Source organism: Macaca thibetana, chromosome 7, assembly GCF_024542745.1.
Source record: "Macaca thibetana thibetana isolate TM-01 chromosome 7, ASM2454274v1, whole genome shotgun sequence".
Taxonomy (NCBI): Eukaryota; Metazoa; Chordata; class Mammalia; order Primates; family Cercopithecidae; genus Macaca; species Macaca thibetana.
Genome location: NC_065584.1, coordinates 60,714,301 through 60,736,085, shown reverse-complemented (window position 1 = coordinate 60,736,085; position 21,785 = coordinate 60,714,301). Strand labels below are relative to the sequence as shown.

The following is a 21,785-nucleotide window of genomic DNA, read 5'->3' as shown; positions in this document are numbered from 1 at the left end:
AAACAGAACTTTTGAAAAAAGTAAGTTCTTTATTATGCTTTCACAGTAGCTAAAATTGAAGTGAAGATGAAAACAAAGATTGGCATTTTACATAGTCTTTAATATTTAGTACATATTTTATGTGACTTTATGTTCCTAATGTGTCAGTTTAAAGTATATTAAAGAGATATGTGAGAATATTTAAAACATAGCCAATACTTATTGAGTGATTGCTATGTTCTTTTAGTTAATTTAATCCCAAGCAAATCAATGAGATAATTAACTTCAAATTGTTTCTATATTTTTATATTTTAACCCTTTCTATTAAAATGTGTAGAATTATTGTTTCTAAATATAATTCTAGAAAAAATAAAATAAAAATGAAGAGAAAAGAGTAAATATGGTATCTCAGAAAACATACAGAATAAATAATGTTCAAATGAATCTTGTTAGCCTTTCTTATTCTTGCCCCTTTGTAATATTTGAAAGGTAATTGCTAACACTTACCTTAGGGAATGATTAATGTTTTTAACTTGCAGAGCATATTTATCATGTTATATTAATATAATTTATTTCCTGTGTTATATAGTTAGCAGTACGTTTAATAATGAATTATAATCATGATTAAGTAAATTATATTGACTAATACTGTTTATATTCATGATTTGGTAGAGTTTAAAAGATTTGACATTTAATGAATAGGACATAAGAAGGTGAAATTTAGATAAATTAAATAATTTTTTATTTTAGTTTCTAAAAGAATAGGTTATTATTATTTAAAATCTAGCACATATATAGGATTCTAGTAACTACAGTTTAATCACCAAAGCATTTCCTTATTATTGGATTTTTTAAAATGATGAGACTTGCTTTATAATACTTATAATAAATATCATAACAAATATTTTAAGACTTAAAAATGAAATGATATTTGAACTTTTGCAAGTTTCCTATCTAAACTTACAGAAGTAAATGTGTTATGTAGTAGAAGTTAATATGAGACATTCTGGCTCATAATAGCCACTTTGGTCACAGTCAGATTAACATACCCTCATCTGTGGGGAAATGAGCCATAGAAAATATAGAAAACATCAATCCTTAAGATACAAGTGACTTTATTAAAAATGTTTTTAAAATAAGCTTATTTAAAGAAAATAATATAAAAATGTATTCACAAAGCAATAGTAATCAAAACAATATTGGACTAGCATAAAAACACACATACAGACAAATGGAACAGAGAGCCTAGAAATAAACTCAAGCATATACAGTCAACAAATTTTTGACAAGTCCACCAGGAAGACCCAATGAAGAGAGAATAGCCTCTTCAGTAAATAGTGTGGGAAAATGAATATCCAATGCAAAAGAATGAAACTGGCTCTTATCTTACAGCATACACGGATTAACTCAAAATGGATTAAAGATCTTTGCATAAGACCTGAAGCTATATGATCCTAGAAGAAAAAGGGGTGGAAGCTCCTTGATATTGGCTCTGACAAGAATTTTTTGGATATTCAACCAAAGGCATAAGCAGCAAAATAAAAAATAAACAATTGGGACTACATCAAACTAAAAAGCTTCAGTACAACAAAGGGAACAATTAACAAAATGCAAAGCTAGCAATGAACTGTAAAAATCATGTGTGAACCGCATTATCAGATCAAGGTTTAATGTCCAAACTATGTAATTAACTCATGCAGATCGACAGCAAAAAAACAAATAATCTGACCCTGCAAAAATAAGCAAAAGACAAAAGATATTTCTTTAAAGAAGAAGTAAAATGGTCAACAGGTAGATGAAAAGGTGCTCAATATTACTAATCATCATAAAAATGGAAATCAAAACCAAAATGAAATATCATCTTACATCTGTTGGCATAACTATTATAACAAAGATGAGATAAGAAGTATTGGCAAGGGTTTGGAGATAAAGGAAACTTCTACACTATTAATGGGTACGTAGACTGGTTCAGCCATTGTGAAAAACAGTATGAAGCGTCCTTAAAAAGTTAAAAATCGAACTACCATATGACCCAGAAATCTCTTTTCTAGATACCTACCCAGAAGGAATCACCAACTTATAAAGACAACTGCACACCCAGGTTTATTGCAGCATTATGCACAATAGCCAAGATATGGAAACAACATCAATGTCCATGAATGAATGAATGGATAAAGAAATTGCAGATTACACAATTGAATATTACTCAGCTTAAAAAAAAACAAGGTACCGCTATTTGCAACAGCAGGACGGACCTAGAAGAATTAAGCTAAGTAAAATAAAGCAGACCCAGAAAGAAATAGAGTGCACAATATCACTTATATGTGGAATCTAAAACAAAACAAAACAAAACAAAAACTCACATACACAAAAATAGAACATGGAAAAGTGGCTACCAGGGGTGTAAGTGTGAGGAAAATTGAGAGATGAAGGCCAAAGGGTACAACGTTCAGTTATGTAGGATAAATAAGGATAGAGATTTATCACAGAACATAAGGACCACAGTTAATAGTATTACATAGTATAAATTTGCTAAGAGAGTCAATTTTAGGTACTCGTACCACATACACCCACATATGGACAAACAAAAGAGAACTATGTAAGATAATGAATATGTTGATTTGCAAGACTGTAGTAATCATTTTATTATGTATATTTATGTCAAAACATCATGTTGTATACCTTAAAAATGTACAGTTAAAAAATAGAAATTTAAAAATTATTGACAGTACATTCACATTTTAATACTACAAATTTCTAAAAACAACTTTGACAACTACATTATTCTTTACATAGGAATTAAAAAATGTAATCAAAGAGATTGAGCTATTTTAAACATTATCTTCTGTGTTTTTAGTACAAATTGTACTGTCAGTCTCCCTTAAATTCACTGTGATTTCCGTCAGTAGGGTGCCTAAATATGAAATTTATAATGTCACCATGGATATTTTATAAATTTTTTTAGACTTCTATATATATATGTCCCTTAATTCCACCACCAGACATCAGAAAGGCTGGCCCCTTTAATGGCACATTTGATTCATTTTCCACAATTTTCAGAATTGCAGTTTGGAGTGACAGTTGAGACTACTCAACTAAAGTATTTTTGTTTACTAAGAAAAACAAAAAAGTAGTAACTATAATATTTTTGAGGACTCACTATTGCCAGATATTTTGCTAAATATTTTACACATTATTTTAATTTAAATCTTATAAAAATCTATTGAGGTTAGTATTATTATCTTTATTTCCTCAGTTGAAGAAGTGGATTAAACCAATAAACTTTCCCAGGTCATACAGTTGCTAAGAAGCAGAAGATAATATAGAATTATTACCCAATATTGTCCAATTTCAAGGCTACTCTCTTAATCACTATTCTCCATTTCTTCTTCTTATATCAAATGTGTTGCTTTCACAGGTTTTCCTGACAAATATGCGCTGTATTTACATTCCCTTAGAAATTTATAAATTTTTTTTTCACCATTGGAAATGCCTAATTATGTTGAACTCAATTACATAGCAAGGGGCGACAGAGGAAGATAATAAATCTAGCTTTTATCTTTAGGACAAGGGTTAGTCATACAAAAAGCTTTTGATTTTGTGAGACATGACAGTTAAAGTGAATTCGGATTCCGCTTTCCATTTTATTTAGAGACTCCAGTGAATGTGTGCTTTGGTTGTGCTGAGTTTGTACTCCGAACTGTTACATAAATCATCAAATGACAGGGTATTTCATACTGCCTCAGGAAAGAATTTATATGTATTACTGACATATCCCCCTACCATGTATTTATTACTTCCATCTGTTAAAGCAAAACAACATTGAAAACCACCCAAGAGACCATGTGTAACAGTAAAAATAATCATTCTTTAGCAGGTTCCGATAAATTATTATGAAAGAAAAACTTGCTTCCTATCAAGTTTGGAAAAAAACACATTCTAATTATTTTCTTGTCATGCTTGGATCAGCAGGTGAAAGGACACCTCAACCTAAAAATTCATTTGTTATAGATTTCAACCCTGATAAATTGGAATTAAGCAGCTCAGTCAGCATCTTTCTTCATCAGGTATGTTTTCTAAGGACTACTAAAAAAATTTCTAGGAGGTAGGAATAAATTAATAATTAGGGATTGATTTTTTTAGTTTTTATTCATCTTGGTATCAGATATGGTTTGGCTGTGTCCCCACCCAAATTTCATCTTGAATTGTAGTTCTCATAATCTTCACGTGGTGTGGGAGGGACCCAGTGGGAGGTAATTGAATCGGGGGGCAGTTACCCCCATACTGCTGTTCTCCTGATAGTGAGTGAGTTCTGACAAGATCTGATGGTTTTATAAAAGGCTTTTACCCCTTTGCAAGGCACTTTTCTCCTTTATAAATTACCCAGTCTCAGGTATTTCCTCATAGAAGCATGTGAATGGACTAACACAGTATCTATTTTATATAAGGGGAATCATAATCACTTCCTTCAATTATTTTTAAGAATAACTAGGTTGGCCAGGCAAGGTGGCTCATGCCTGTAATCCCAGCACTTTGGGAGGCCGAGGCGGGTGCATCACCTGAGGTCAGGAGTTCAAGATCACCCAGGCCAATATGGTGAAACCCCGTCTCTATTAAAATACAAAAATTAGCCTGGCATGGTGGCAGGTGCCTGCAATCCCAGCTACTCGGGAGGCTGATGCAGGAGAATTAGCTTGAACCCGGGAGGCGGAGGTTGCAGTGAGCCGAGATTGCGCCACTGCAATCCAGCCTGGCCGACAGAGCGAGACCCCATCTCAAAAAAAAAAAAAAGAATAGGTATATTTCAATAAACTTACAGGATATTTTAGTACTGCTATGTTCTGGATTTATTACTAATAGTCTTATATTTTGATTCTGCAGTGCCGCTTGTCCCTTCTGTGTGTCGTTGATAACTTCCTTTAACAGTCTTTCAAGTGAAGTTCTTGGCTTCTGGTGAGTACCGATTACTGTCCATAGTACGTATTGCAACTAAAGTTCAATCTTACTCCCCTGCTTAAACTATTTGAGTAATTGCTCTTTTGTAAAATTATTTATAGTAATAGGTATTATACCACTTTGATTCACTTTAACTGGGTTAAAATGTATAGTGTCATCATGGATATTTTCTAAGTTTTGTTAGGCTATTTTAGCTTGATATCACTTAAATATCCATTTGGGCAGTCATTTTGGTTAAAATATTTTCATAGACTTTACACAGTAGAGCATATTGATACATATATTTAAACATACTGATGTACTGTAGCTTTAATTCAATTATTGACAATGATAAAACAATTTAATTCTCAAAGTGTCCTAAAATTATAGACATAGAACAAAAGTAAGAAAAACAGGCAATGCTTCTTGTTGTGAATACTCATACAAATGTATAAATAGAGATTAGCATCACTTACTATGCTTTGGATTTAAAATGTCAGTAATAGTTTCTTCTCATAGAAATTGTACAACATTAACTGATACATTTATTCATTCATTTAAAATCATCTAACTTATGTTGGCATGATAAAAGTAATGAAGGACCAAGCAGAGTAAGCTCTTTTTATATTATATATTATATATTTGATATTTGTAATCCCAATTTTAATATGAGCATTAAAATTGAGAGTGTAAGGTAGAACAGACATGAGCATGAGGATGTTATCTAAAGCATATTCAAACATAATTTAATATAATTTTAAGCCCTCTATACATTTTACCTGAGTCTTAGAAAATTCAAAATTTAAAATTACCTCAAATGAAATATTGTTTTTAGTGATTTTATGGCCAATGAAACATAATAACTTTTTCTTAATGAATATATAGGACATTATGACAAGAAATGCTACTTGCTAATCTTTTCCCAGTCCACTTACTCATTAACAATTTTTAGCAGTGCTGTATTTCTGAGCATTCCTCTAAATTAGGTGTGGTCATATGACCTAGTCCTGGCCAATGACATGTAAGTGGAGGTGCTGTGTGAGGCCTCTACATCTTTTCAGTAGTAACTATTGAAATAGTGATATATCCAGTAGGGTTCTTAAACATGCCTCCCAAATGGCACAAAGTAAATTGATAATTGAACCAACCAATGACAATTTAGAATACATATTTTAAATGTTTTTCAGAAAGCCCTAATGTGATATCCATATTTATTCCTATATGAAATCCATATTTAGATTATTGTTCTCTACTAACATACTTACATTTACTAAGCATCTAATCTAGTATCACTCTCCACTGAAATATGCCTGTTTAAATATTATTTTAACTTAATATCATCTTCATATTTGTACTGTATATTCCTGTCAGTTTCTAGAAAAATGTTTTTTAATCATCAAAGATTTCTTAATGCATTGCTTTAGGAAATTAACAGTCGGAGAGACACTCAATGTCTTATACGAAGATGTACATTAAGGTCATTTGATATTTTGAATGGCAAATAACTACAACATTCTATTTTAATGGAAAATGTTGCACAATATCATAGATTGATTCAGTCACTGAAAGCCATCTGTTGAGAGCCTATTAAACAAATTAGACAGTCTTTGTTCTCCTTATATGTTAAAGTGTAACCTATACTTGCCTCATTGAGTTATTCTGAGGATTAGAAGAATTAATATATATAAAGCCCTTAAAAATGTTTAACAGAAAGTAAGCATTATATAAGTGTTAGCTAATGAAACAACATCTTCTATTCTTACTACCATTATGATTAAAATTACTTGGTTGCAATTGGTACGTGTGCAGAAAGAATGCAGTGAGCAATTAATTTAATTATCACTCAAAATATATAATAATAATCTGGGAACATATAATATGAAAAACATGGAGATACGACCTTGCTTAGGAATAGTAATAATCTTTATTTTTGGAAATTGGAAAATTCACCAATATAAATGATAGATAGATCCTAATTTAAAAGTAAACAATGAAACTATAAAGTGTTACAAGTAAATATTTGAGAATGTTTTTAGATCTTTGAGTGCACTATGTTTTCTAAGAGGATCTGAAATTCAGAGACCACACAATGGAAATATTGCGTAAAAATGTAAAAATATGAAAAATAAAAATAAATAAATGAAAAGATAAATGCATGGAGGACTATTTCCAAAACATATCACATAATTTCTTAATATATACAGGGTCTGTATAATCAATAAGAAAATATTAGCAATTAAAAATATAAAATATAAATGGAAAACAATTTGGAGGTCAAGAGTTTATTTTGGAAGATAATCTGGTAATTTCTCTGGTAAGAAATTGAAGTTAGTGATGGTGGTAGATACGAATAAGGGTTGAAGGATTTGAAGAATATTGAAAAATAAAATTGGTAGAAATTATTGATGAATTGGATATAGAGAATAAAATAGAGAAAGGTGTCAAGGTACATTTTCTTGCTGGCTTGAGCAATGGGACAGATAATGGCCATTCAGTCTAATGGAGATCACAAAAGGAGGACAAGGTTTGAGACAGAATAGGTTAGAATATAGAAGCATTAAGTTTGGGAGGCCACTGAGGTATCCAAGTACAGGTTTTTCAAATAAAGAGGTCTAGGGAGGTAACATTAAAACTCTGACAACTTCATTCATCAACATGTTCTTTGGTACTTGACAAATAATTTGAAGTATTATGGCAATCACATATTGTGTATTGGCTCCTTTAAAGAAAACAACCAAAGAAAGGAAGTTAGGGAAAAAAGAGATTTATTTACTCCAGGACAAGACTACAAGACTAGATAGGACGTGAGGTTTGCAGGAAAATGAAATATTTCATTAAGGTCAGACAACTGACTAAGAACAAAGGGTGTCAATCTTTTCAATCATATAGATGGCATCAACAAAAATAATGAAACAGTATAAAATATTAGCTTAGGATAAGCAAATAAATTATTTAATTGTCCACACTGCAGTTCTCAATTAAAAAATAAACAAACAAACAAAAAACTAACAGAATCTGTGCCTCTCCCCAAACTCAACCTTGGAGACACCATAAAATTAGAGGGAGATTTCTGAACCTAAGGGGAAAATTGCAGCCCCTAATGGAAAGGGGATTATGTCACAAACAGGAAATAGGGTGGCATATTATATTTTATTTCTTTTGTCCCACACCACATCATTTTTATAAGTCTGTCATTACTGAAGATTTTTCCTCTGAGAAAACAAAAATTAATCATTCCAGGTAATAGGTCAGGAGTAGATAAAATTTGTACCAAACTGGCAACCTCAGTATTTTCTCTCCTCCCCACCCTTTTTTCCCCAAAATGATTACATGTGAAGGAGCCTTTTCAAAGCAGAAGTACAAGAAATTTCCCTGAGAGCTATAATAATGTATGGAGAGGAGTCAAGTCCAGTCTGCAATGCCAAAGGCTATGCTCTGAGATGAATCATTTGTACCATTCACTTTCTGTTTGATTCTCGAACTCAGGTGGTTAGAAAGAAGTTACGATTTGAGTTTTAGCTTATCTCACAGAAATATATTACTGCCCAAGACAATTGACATGGGCAAAAGACTCTATGCTCACCAAAAGAATATGCACTCACCAAGAATATGGGGCTCACAGGAAAGCTCAACCATGATAAATAATGATAGGAAAAAAAAAAAAAACCTAGACCAGCTGAGGATGCAATTAATGTTAATTTTTAAACCCAAATGTAAGATAAAAATTTTAAATTAACAAAACTATTCTCAAGGAAACAGAAGTGATATTGTAAGTTGTTACTTGGCAAAAATATAGCTTTAACACCTTTGAGAAATACTGGGTACTGCAATACTAATTGCAATAAAGAACCCAACAGATAGGCTGAATTGCCAAATAGATCTAACTTAAGAGAAGGTTTTGAACCAGATTATGTCAAACAATGCTCTCAGAAGGCATCAGGAGAGTATCAGTATGGTTTAAAAATTATAAAAGAAGTCAAGAAATATGTAGGAAATAAATGTGTCAATATCCATATATACTTAGAAAAGAAAAAAATAAACTTAAAGTAGTCACTACTTGAAAATACAATGGTACAATTTTCTAGGATATTACCTCATATTTTTTAAAAGTGGGCAAAAGACATGCACAGACATTTCTCTGAAGAAGATATACAGATGGAAAATAAACATCTGAAATATCATTGGCCATTAGAGAAATACAAATTAAGACTAAATATGATATGACTACACACCTATCAGGATGGCTGAGATGAAAATAGTGAAAACAACAAATCCTGATAAGCATATACAGAAAGTGACTCACTCATGTATTTCTGGTGGGAATGTAAAGAATAAAACCACTTCATAAAATAGTTGGCAGTTTCTTTAAAACTAAAAATGGACTTACTACACCACTCAGCAACTGCATTGTTGGGCATTTATCCCAGTAAAACAAGTATTTATTTTCACAGAGGAACTTGTACATGAATGCTTGTAGTACCTTTATTGTTAATAGCTAAAAACTTGAACCACCCAAATGTATTTTAAAGAAAGAATTATTAAACAAACTGTAGGACATCCATACCATTAGAATACTACTCAACCATGGAAAGAGTGAACTACTGATACATCAACAAGTTGGATAAATCTCAAGGAAATTACACTAAATAGAAAAGTTAATTTCAAACAAATAAGTATTGCATAATTCCATTTATGTAACAACTGTGAAATAATACAATTATAGAGATGAGGAGGATATTAGTGGTTTCCAGGGATAAGCGTAGATTTATTAAAAGAGTAAGATGAGGGAGTCTTATGGTGATGATACAGTTGAGTATCTTGTTTGCGTTATGGTTACACAAAGCTACACACATGCAAACACACATACACAAACAAATGAGTACATGCATGTACAATGGATGAACTCTGATTAAATTTCATGGATTGTACCAATGCCAGTTTCTTGGTTTTCATGACGTACTTATGTTTGTGTAGGATTCTGGCTTGAAGTGGGCATAGTGGGGGAAGGTTTCATGGAACTTTCCTGTACATTTCTATGTAACTTCCTGTGAATATGTAATTATTTCAGAATAAATGTTTTTTACAAAGAAAAAAAATACACTCCTTATTGAAAAGGCTTTTAAAGTACTGAAGGGGATATGTAAAGGTGAGAAAAAGATACACAAATGACACACATGAATACTTACACACAAGCTTGTTATAGTAAATTTTAAGAATATCAAAGAAATAGAAAATATTGGAAAATCTAATAAGCATGAGTATTCAAGCACAAAGGATGGAAAATCGGATTCGCATGCTTCTTCCTAGCATCTTGCATACAAGAGACAATGGAGCAATATTAAAGGAGAAGAAAATCAAACCTAGAATAAATATTCAGCGAAACTATCCCACATGTATTTATTCATTTATTCAGTAAATACTTACTGTACAACCACTATGTGCCAAATAGTACCAGGCACTGAGGATAATGCAGAAAATAAAATGAGAAAAATATCTTATTCCATGTTTTTATGCAATTGTAAAAGCAATTTAATTAACCTATAATGCTCTCCACATTTCTCAACCACTCTGGAAAGCCTTGTTCAAACCTTTTCCTTTCCCTTAATAACCGATGCTCACTGCTAAGGCTTAAGGATGGTGAGCTGAGCCTGTGACCAAAACTGAGCATTCTCTGAACCATATTGCCATGGCAATCTTAATTGAAAAGCTATGGCCGCCGGGCGCGGTGGCTCACGCCTGTAATCCCAGCACTTTGGGAGGCCAAGGCGGACAGATCACAAGGTCAGGAGATCAAGACCCTCCTGGCTAACCCGGTGAAACCCCGTCTCCACCAAAAATACAAAAAATTATCTGGGTGTGGTAGCGGTCGCCTGTAGTCCCAGCTACTCCGGAGGCTGAGGCACGAGAATGGCGTGAACCCGGGAGGCGGAGCTTGCAGTGAGCGGGGACCCTGCCACTGCCCTCCAACCTGGGCGACAGAGCGAGACTCGTCTCAAAAAAAAAAAAAAAAAGAAGAAGAAAAGAGAAGCTATGGCCAAGTCTGAAAGGAGACTCAGAAAGGAGAACTGTGGCTTGTGTGGAGATCTTAATTATTCATCACCATGAAGAATATTGCTTGGGAATGAGGATGACTTTTAAGCAATTACTTCATAAGGTATATCCAGATGCCACTAGGTTTAAATGCAGTTGTCACCGATGAACCCCTCTTTCTTGTTCCCTCCCTTTTAGGGATATAAAAGCATGACTGATTATTTGCCCTCATTTTCTCCTTGTTTTACAAGAAAGAGTTTTATGCAAACCATATGCCGCTGTAGAATAAGTGTAAATGTCTTTATATAAATACGTCTATTTTTAGTTTAGTTGATTTTTTTCAATAGTAGCACCATGACCTCAATTTTGAAAGTGTTTGCATTTAAATTGTTATTACTATTTTTGTTTACTTCCCAATGTTAACATAAGTGGTAATTAGTGGAACTGGATATTTGCCTCAGAGCTCTTTTCAAAATAAATAAAACTTTGCATATGTATGGAACCCACATTCTATCTTTTCTTAAACCTGTCTCCTCCCTCCCTTACTACAGGGAAGAACTATATACAGTAGGTACCTTTTTTCTTTTCCCAAATATGGTTATATACCTTTCCAGCATATATTTGAATACACAGAAATTATACTCTTTGAAGAATAAAAATCTTATTTCCTTCCAAAATATTTGCTTTCTTTTCTATGCTAAGAGAAATTTTCTATAACTAAGGTTTTGTTTTGTTTTTAAGCAACTGAAATAAGGTAAGCATAGCATTGTATTGACGCTGAATGTATATAATACAAGGACTACAATGAGTTCCTTCCCACTATTTGTCTACTTTTATTGCTTCATATATGGCCATATTTTCACACTCTCAATTAATAATGTCTAAGAATCTGCTTTATGTTCAAGGTAATGCCATCTAGAATTTTATGGTAGAGAATATAAGCATTTTCTGAAGATTTACACTACTTAATGTGACAATGCTTCATTTGCTATAATTTCTAAGGCACCAGGAATACACAGACCTACTTAAATATACAGATTAATCAGTGTTTCTTTTCTTTATTTTATAACCTAGTGATAGATGCAGGGGGCAAACAAGGGGAAGGGCCCCAGAGAATCTCCCACCACCCTACACACTGCAAGAATGGGTTGGAGCCACGGGAAGTTTGAGCCATGTGCAGCAGGGAGGAGCCTCGCCTCTTCAGTTCCTGTGCTGTGGCCTGTTATTCCATCTGTGAGATGGGAGCGCTGGCAGGAACCCCTCTCATTTTGCTAAGAGTTTTCTGTTGTTGTTGTTTTGTTTTTTCCTTTTCGTCCAATAAATTCCGTTCCCGTCACCTTTCAATGTGTCTGCATGCCTAACTTTTCCTGGTTGTGACACAAGAACCCAGATTTAGCTGAACTAAGGAACAGAAATTCTGCAACAATAATCTCCCTTTTAGAATATATGTTAACAGAAAGGGTTATGGAGTCATGTCATGTCAAGAAACACATTCTTTTAATTTTATTGTTAGGGCAGAATTAGTCTAGTGTAACCTGTATAGGTAAGAATGTAAGAACGACAGTTACTTATATACCTTGACTTTTTCTTACCTCAAAACAATAAATTTTATTTGGATGATTTAGAAGTCTTATGTTAGAATCTTAATCAAAATATCTAATCCTATACTTGACTTCAGAGAATGTCATTCTATTTCAAATAGATGAAAGCATTTCCCCTTTTCATCTTTATTACAGAGCCATTGCTCTATAATTAATTATTATATTTCTATTTATTATTGATCATCAATATAATTTAATTTTTCTCCAAAAATTCCAGTTGAAGTTAATATTAGTCTAATACATATGCTGGTTACATTATTTGTAATATGTGGTATACTGGAATGCCTGTTTTACTCTATGGCAAAAAGTTCCTACTTTATCTTGGTTTGTGGCTTTGCCCATTTACTGAACATGACTGTGTGATTTATTATGATAGCCTGGTTTCCAAGCAACAGTTTTTTCAAGTTGAAATAAAATCGAATACCTTAATATATAACAATGTATTCATGCTTTCTGTGTGTTCATCAAATTTGAACTGTCAAATCCAGATCATACTATGAAATTATCATCTAAAAAGGAAGAAGATTTTTAAACCATGTTGAATCAATTAGAATTGCTTTATAAACAAGGGTGTTTTCAATGTATCCATTTGTTACTGAAAGGAAGACATATAAAAATGGCCAATTTTGGGCCAGGCATGGTGGCTCACACCTGTAATCTCAGCACTTTGGGAGGCCGAGGCAGGCGGATCACTTGAGGTCAGGAGTTCAAGACTAGCCTGGCCAACATGGTGAAAACCCATCTCTACTATAAATATAAAAAATTAAAAATTAGCTGGGCCTGGTGGCATGTGCCTGTAATCTCAGCTACTCAGGAAGTTGAGGCAGGAGAATCGCAGGAACTCAGAATGCAGAGGTTGCAGTGAACCAAGATCTGCCTGCAAGAGAGAGGGAGACTCCATCTCAAAAAAGAAAAAAAAAAGCCAATTTTATTTTAAATATTTGATTAAGAAATTACAATTTGTAAACAACAGGTGCTGGAGAGGATGTGGAGAAATAGGAACACTTTTACACTGTCGGTGCGTCTGTAAACTAGTTCAACCATTGTGGAAAAAAGTGTGGCGATTCCTCAAGGAGCTAGAACTAGAAATACCATTTGACCCAGCCATCCCATTACTGGGGATATACCCAAAGGATTATAAGTCATGCTGCTATAAAGACACATGCACATGTATGTTTATTGCGGCACTATTCACAATAGCAAAGACTTGGAATCAACCCAAATGTCCATCAGTGACAGACTGGATTAAGAAAATGTGGCACATATACACCACGGAATACTATGCAGCCATAAAAAAGGATGAGTTCGTGTCCTTTGTAGGGACATGGATGCAGCTGGAAACCATCATTCTCAGCAAACTATCGCAGAACAGAAAACCAAATACCACATGTTCTCACTCATAGGTGGGAATTGAACAATGCGATCACTTGGACATGGGAAGGGGAACATCACACACTGGGTCCTATTGTGGGGAGGGGCAGGGGGGGAGGGATAGCATTAGGAGATATACCTAATGTAAATGACGAGTTAATGGGTGCAGCACACCAACTTGGCACATGTACACATATGTAACAAACCTGCACATTGTGCACATGTACCCTAGAACTTAAAGTATAATAATAATAAAAAGAAATTACAATTTGTATGGTCATTATTAAGAAATTACAATTCGTATGGCCATTATTATCGATACTGGCATTAATAGCAGAAGTGCTAATTAGGAAAATTGGGTCAAAATTGGATCTAATCTACAAAAGAATATGTAGCTATCCAGAGCTTTGAAGAGGCTAAGTACTTTTATGTGCCTAATACACTCCACCTGTGAGCAACCCAAAAAGGGTTGCTCATTACTCGTGATTGTTCAAATGTACTAAGAATGTTTGAGAAAATTCATACCAAAGTCATTTATTTTTATCAAACATTTTTATGTCTGTACCACACAAGCTAATGTGTTTCAGTGTTCATAGCCACATGTTTACATTTAAAGAGTAGAGGCCCATAAATAATGAAAACTTATATAGTTCTTAATCCTTAAATTCCTAAGATGAACCTTCACTAGAAACTCCGAACTCAGGTGAGTTCTCTTTTGACATATCCAACTTCAGGCTCTCAACATCCTTGTTTCTTAGAAAATTCGCACTTGTTCCATTAGAAAGCTGCCTCCAGTTTCTGAAGTTGTATTATCAGGATAGTCTATGTGGAACCAATGGAAATAAATGGGAATCTCTGTAACTATGAGAAAGGATATGGAAGTCACATTCTATCAAAACAAAAGTAATGGAACATGCAGGGACAGCCCTATTCAAACCAGACAACCAGGCAAATTTTTAATGTTGCACAAGACTCTTCTCTGTACCTAGATGATTATCTTTTATTTCATTTCATTCTCACAATATCATTATTAAGTTCCCAGAAGATAACTTAAGTCTTTAAAGTGAGTCCTGGAAAACTCGTTTCATACAAGAGGAGGTGTGGACAGAAAGTATTTCAGATAGTCAATGAAATTTGTAATGGTGCAATTTTAAGGTCAGAAAAGGCTATTTTCAAGCAGTTGAGACTTATTGAAACCTATGACAAAATAAGTACTAACCACTGCAGGAGCACAAGTAAAACAATTTCTTTCTTTTTTTTTTTTTTCTCTTGGCAAGTGTATTCATTATGCTTCCAAATTCCATTTTACAATTTTATTTAAGTCATTTTGAGATTGCATGCAAACTATCCCATACATAACTGTTGATACCAATTTGTGGTATTATGCATACGCACAGTAAACAATGCACATATTGAAATACATGCGAATGCAAGCAGATTGAAAAAGACTATGTAATGTTTCTTAAATCTTAAAATTTATCAAGTTATTATCTGGGTATCCAATATGTTACTAAAATATTGTAAAAGAGTTACTATATTGCTAGATGCTTTGAGCATCAATATGACTGATGATCTACATGACTGAAAAAATGAAATATTCATAGGCATAAAGTTCAATTCATGATGACAAAAAGAAAAAAAATCATGTTCGTTGAATTCTTTGAAAATTAGATAACTAAAACAAACAAAAAACCCCACAAATCTCCTCTTTGGTGAGCAGCCATAGTTAATCTTTGTTGGAAGTAGTAAAAGTTACCAAATTAAACATAAATCCCTGAGGGTCAACAGGTATATAGTGGGCACTGAAAATATGCATAGTTGTATAGATAAAGTTGTTGAAAATTGAAATAGAAATATTGTGTTATATTAATAGAATTTATAAAATTTTCAAAACTTACAATGGCATGTTGTCATTCTATAAAAGAGTCATCAATAATTTATGCATAGTATATAATTAGTATTAATATTATACAGTTAGTATTGATATTGCATATTAAGCCACTCTGTGCTAGATACTGTACTACAGAATAAGCAGGGAGAGAGGGAGATGTACTTCAGAAAGGAATGACATTTTTCTTGCTTTTGAAATGATTTCATTCATTTATCTGTACAATATATACCCCCAAAATGAGTGCATAAGCTTACTTTGCTTAAAATGAGATGAGTCCTTAAAATAATAATAATAATGATAATTTTACTGAGAGTTTACTGTGTGCTACTAAATTCATAGTCCTAAAATATTTAAAATATGAAGTAATAGTTGGGACCAGAATTATCGTACTTTCTTTTTGCGAGTAAATAGGTGCCTAGGACATGCTAAATAAACCTGGATATTGATAGAAACACTGAGCCTTGTCATTTCCTTGTTTTATAAAATAAAACCTATCATGGCACTTTCTAGTAAAACCATTAATTAAAAAATATGATTACACACATGTTCTGTTTAAAATTTGGTAAGACTTCACAGTTCTATTGCTGATATAAATTGGAGCATATATTTACTTGCCATCTGTTAGCTAGAACTTTGTACTTTATAACAAACAATAGGTTAATGTATCTTTTATAATACAACTCTATGAAGGGAGATAATTTTCTTTGTTTGGATCACTGTAATATTCCCACAGTCTAGACTAGTATTTATTAAAACGATGTATAACCATAGTAGAGTCAATTACTCAACAGAGAGATGTGTCTTTCTGGATCAGAAGGAAATCATTTTGCCCACCCTGACAAAATGTGCCATTATTTAAAGTTAATGGCACATTAAAAATGTGCCAATACACAGATTAATTACCAATGGACTCCCATTAAGCAATCTCAATTACAACATTGCATTCTTCGCTTACTTTTTTTTTTTTTTGAGACGGAGTCTTGCTCTGTCACCCAGAGTGGAGTGCAGTGGCATGAACTCAGCTCACTGCAACCTCTCTGCCTCACAGATTCAAGCAATTCTCCTGCCTCACCCTCCCAAGCAGCTGGGATTACAGGCCCATGCCACCATGCCTGGCTAATTTTTGTATTTTTGGTAGAGACTGGGGTTTTACCATGTTGGCCAGGCTGGTCTTGAACTCCTGACCCCAGGTGATCCTCCTGCCTCGGCCTCCCAAAGTGCTGGGGTTACAGGCGTGAGCCACTGCACCCGGCCTGCTTGTCTTGCTTTCTGGCAAATCATTTGTGGATTTTGCATTTTCATCTCCCACTAACAAGTGTTCTATTGGTCCTCTCATTCCAACAATTTGAGAATATCTGCTGATCACTCTTCTAATCTGCAAAATGTCAATCCTCTCCTGTTGACCTCTATATTATTCTAATGATTAGATTCACACTACATTTTTTAATTTAGACCTCTATTATTCTCATAATGTACCACTGTAAATTTTGTCCAGGAGACTTTTGATGATATAGTGCCTACAGAAATAGATATTATATATATGTATTTGATTTACATATGTATAATTTACTGAGGCTTTTATTTTCCTATGACGTACTTATGTGCTGCTCTCATTTCTTAGCTGAATTATTTTGTGACACCTTTTTTCATATCATTTATGTCTCTATTCAAATGCCAACTCCTTAGAGAGGCATTCCGTGACCACACTATCTTATACAATAGCAATGCCACTCTTTTTCCATTATCTGATTGTCTTCTACCCCTCAAAAAAAAAATTATTAGTACCTGATATCACAGTAGCTGTTTATTTGTGTACAGTATTTGTATTTCTCCTAAATAAAAAGGAAAGTTTCACAAAGTAGGAATTTTTCCTGAGTACATAGTTAAGGTTGTTTCTGTCTTCTCATTAGTGCAGAATGAGAGGCACATCTTTGTCCTGGGAATTAGAATATTATATACCAATTTAAAGGCAACAAAAAGAGTTTTAGGCACCATTGTGTTACATTGATATAAGTCCCCACAAAGAGACAATAACTGTCACACATATCATCACACATCAGAAATAAAACAAAAATGATCCTTAAAATTACAATTTCTGGTGCTTATTATAAAATATGAACTAACAATTTGGAGTGGTGTAAACCTCTTTCAAAATTTCAGAGGCTTAAAATGTAAAACAAAAGCTATTTGCTAGAGTAGGCTGACTGAAAGGGGATGGAAAGAGCTAAAACTCTAGCTCTTGATTTCCTAGTACTTTATATGCTGACTGGAACAACTCTTCCCTTGAAAATTTTATCTTCTGCCACTTCTCTCTTAGCTTTTGTGACACTCTAACCCTGATCAATTCTTTGGAACTATTTAGGATTATTCTATCCTATTTAAAAATTGTGATTATTGAAATAGAAAATTCACAATAATTATTTAAGCAAGCATGAAAATGCAGTATTGATTGAAACATTTAGGAGTCTTAACCACTTTTAAAGCAGGGCTAATTGCCTCCATGACAATGCCTCCTAGGTCCTCATAAGTTCTTGTTCATTAAGAGTTTGCTGTGCCAAGTGATCTGTCTTGTAAATTGTCCACAGGTTTTTACACATCCCCCAGACATAACACATCCTCAAAATACATAGATTTAAACCGTATTCCAGCTCCGAAGATTTTTAGATTTTTAATTTCTTATTCCTGAACATAATTTACGGTTCTAAATGTAGCCACTAAATTTTTAGGTAATTTACCTTATCTCATATAGTTTTTAAGAATAAGTAAAATGTCAAGTGAACATGAGAGAAGTTATTGCTTCATTTTAATTATTGTGCTTGATTATCCAAAATTAGATTCCTTCTTTCCCCAGATTGAAGTATAAGTCCACTTTCCACCCAGGTGGTTTGAAAATTGTCCCAAAATAATGAACATGTGGGAAATGTAAAGATCAGCTTCTGCCACCTTCTCAAATTTTCAATCATTTGGCACACAGAATGAATGTTAACGATGCCAGTTTTCCCTCTATGTCTGTTTTATTTGTTGCATAGCATTAATTGCTTTTTATCCATTAATTTTTTGTCTGCTTTCTACTCTACCAAACTATAAGCTTCATGATATCATGGATATTTTCTTTCTGGTGCACTTCTTATCCCATTTACCCATAGTAGAATATAATACATTTAATTGCAAAAGAGGAATCAAATCTTTATTCTTATTCCTTTAGTATTCTACAAATAAACTTTAAAAGTAGATCTTTTTGAGGTTATATTTTTAGGAAATCAAACGTACTATTAATATATTCAATCAAATACTGCTATTCAGAAAGGCAGAACTTTGTAGTAATTTGAGCTCTTCTCAAGTATTTGGTTCTTTGATTTCTTGCAAGTTCAAAGAACATCTTATATTCCCTGTGTTTTCCTCAGATCAAGTCAAGGGGTTGCTTTGGTGAAGAAAGTGTGAGCAGAAGCACTGTATGTGCTTTCCAAAAGGAGAAATTGAGACCTGGTACATGCATCAACATGCTCCCTCCAAAATACAGTTGACATTCCAAAGATAATTTTGTATCAATACATAGAAACACTTAACCTAGTTCACTAAGATTAGTGGGATACTAACACACCTTCCTTTTTTTTTTTTTTTTTTTTTTTTTTTTTTTTTTGAGACAGAGTCTCGCCCCAGCGCTAGGCTGGAGTGCAGTGGCGCGATCTCAGCTCACTGAAAGCTCCGCCTTGGCTAATTTTTTGTATTTTTAGTAGAGACAGGGTTTCACTGTGTTAGCCAGGATGGTCTCTATCTCCTGACCGCGTGATACGCCTGCCTTGGCCTCCCAAAGTGCTGGGATTACAGGCGTGAGCCACCGCGCCCGGCTAAGATAGATTCTAATATGAGGAAAGAATAATTAAAAATTATAGAGGAGATATTGTAAAGGAAAAAAATACATCTAAATAGAAATTATTTTTAAAAATTCTTCCTTTTTAAAAATTATGACCTATCATTGCAGTACCTTATATTATAGCATGAACACATATATCTTCAAAATTAGCTTATCTAAGCAGATAAACTGCTTATTAAATATAAGAAAACTATGAATTTTGTATTGTGTCATTTTGCTAAGATATGGAACTCTAAAGGAAAAATTTTAGCTTAAGATCTTTAGAACACAAAGCAAATGAACCTCATGGATATATTAGTACATTGCAGATATTTTTACATTTTAACTTGAAGCTTTCCACAGATTTTGTTTATAAATGTTATAATTTTACATTTCCTTGAAAACATTTCATGAAACCTGTGCCTAACATCCATCTCAATGACAGTTAATTTTCATTTTTAATATAACAATCATGTTCAAGGATATGTTCTCAATATATAGAAATGAGAAAAATATTTATATGAATTGACACAAGGTTGTCAAAAGACAATAAGCATGTAAATAGTGAACATTGTTTTCATTCGTGCCTTTTTACTCTCTCCCTTCCCCCAGCCTCCATTCAATCATCAAATCCTCCAGATTTTGCCACATATATTTCTCTCAAATTTCCAGTGCAGCATCAGATTCAGGTCATTATATTTCATTTGAAAAAAAGAACAGCTTTTACTTCATGCTTGTTGCCTATTAATTTAGTACCATATTAATGAGTATTTGACTTTTCTCTTTTGACTCTTTCAGTGTCTCCCCACTTTTCAAGGTAAAGTTTAACTTCTTTGGAACTGTTCCTATGGCCCTTCATGCCTCAAAATAATAAGAGCCATCTATGACAATACTGCAGCTAACATCATACTGAATGGGCAAAAGCTGGACACATTCCCCTTGAAAACCAGCACAAGGCAAGGATGCCCTCTCTCACCAATCTTATTCAACATAATAATGGGAGTTCTGGCCAGAGCAATCAGGCAAGAAAAAGAAATAGAGGACATTCAAATAGGTAGGAAAGAAGTCAAACTATCAGACTTAATGACATGATCCTGTATCTAGTAAACCCATAGTCCCAGCCATCAGTGTTCATCAGTGGTAGACTGGATAAACAAAACATGCTACATATGCACAAGGAATACTATGCAGCCATAAAAACGAATGCAATTATATCCTTTGCAGGGACATGGATGGAGCTGGAGGGTATTATCCTTAGCAAATAAATGCAGGAATAGAAAACCAAATACAGTATGTTCTCAGTTATAAGTGGTAGCTAAATGATGTGAACACATGGACACATAGAGAGGAACAACACATACTGGGGCCTATTGAAGGGTGTAGGTTGGGCGGAGGAAGAGAATCAGGAAAAATAACTAGTGGGTACTAGGATTAATACCTGGGTGATGAAATAATCTTCACAACAAACACCCATGACACAAGTTTACCCATATAACAAACTTGCGCATGTACACCTAAACTTAAAATAAAAGTTAAATAAAAAAGATAAGTGATGCCTATGATATCTAAACCATTACCTTCAAATTTCTACTTACATTATTGCTTTCATCTTTTTACAAATGGTTTCCAAAACTTGAAGTCTGATAAAGCAACTTAAACACTCAGTGATATTTTGCATTTCTTTCTTGAACATTTTAAAACAGAAAACAGAAGCTGAGAAAACATGGCAGTCCATTATTGAGTAGTTGTACAGCACTAGTTATGTAGTTTTATTGACATCTGTCATGTCAAACACTTATTATTCAAAGATAGATATTGTTTCAGCTATTTTAGTTAAACTTTTAAATGTTAAAAAACCGTCAGATTTTTGGTATAAAAGTATAAAAGTAATGGGAAAATGTGGATGACTCCACACTTCAAGATAACTTAAGAAACTTGAACTGCAACTGAAAATGATAAAGCTAAACTAATAGTCATTTATCATTAAACTTAAAAGGAGCAATTTAAACTGATGATAGATTCAAAATCAACTGCAAGTTTAAGTGAAATGACATATAAGGAAACCAATTTTACCTTAAGTTAATTGATCTCTAAACAAGTGTTAAGATCCCATGGCATAGTTCTG

The 21,785-nt window shown here is 33.4% G+C and overlaps 1 protein-coding gene and 1 long non-coding RNA gene across 3 annotated transcripts in view; one reads left to right on the top strand and one right to left on the bottom strand.

Annotated features, from left to right (window-relative positions):
• MDGA2 (MAM domain containing glycosylphosphatidylinositol anchor 2) overlaps window positions 1-21,785 on the bottom strand; it is an 830,171-nt gene that overhangs the window by 51,660 nt on the left and 756,726 nt on the right. The gene's annotated exons all lie outside the window — the stretch shown is intronic.
• On the top strand, window positions 2,832-20,810 carry LOC126959471 (uncharacterized). The gene is made up of 3 exons (XR_007727543.1): window positions 2,832-4,046; window positions 4,861-4,932; window positions 20,459-20,810. It is a non-coding gene; the product is annotated as an uncharacterized LOC126959471 (long non-coding RNA).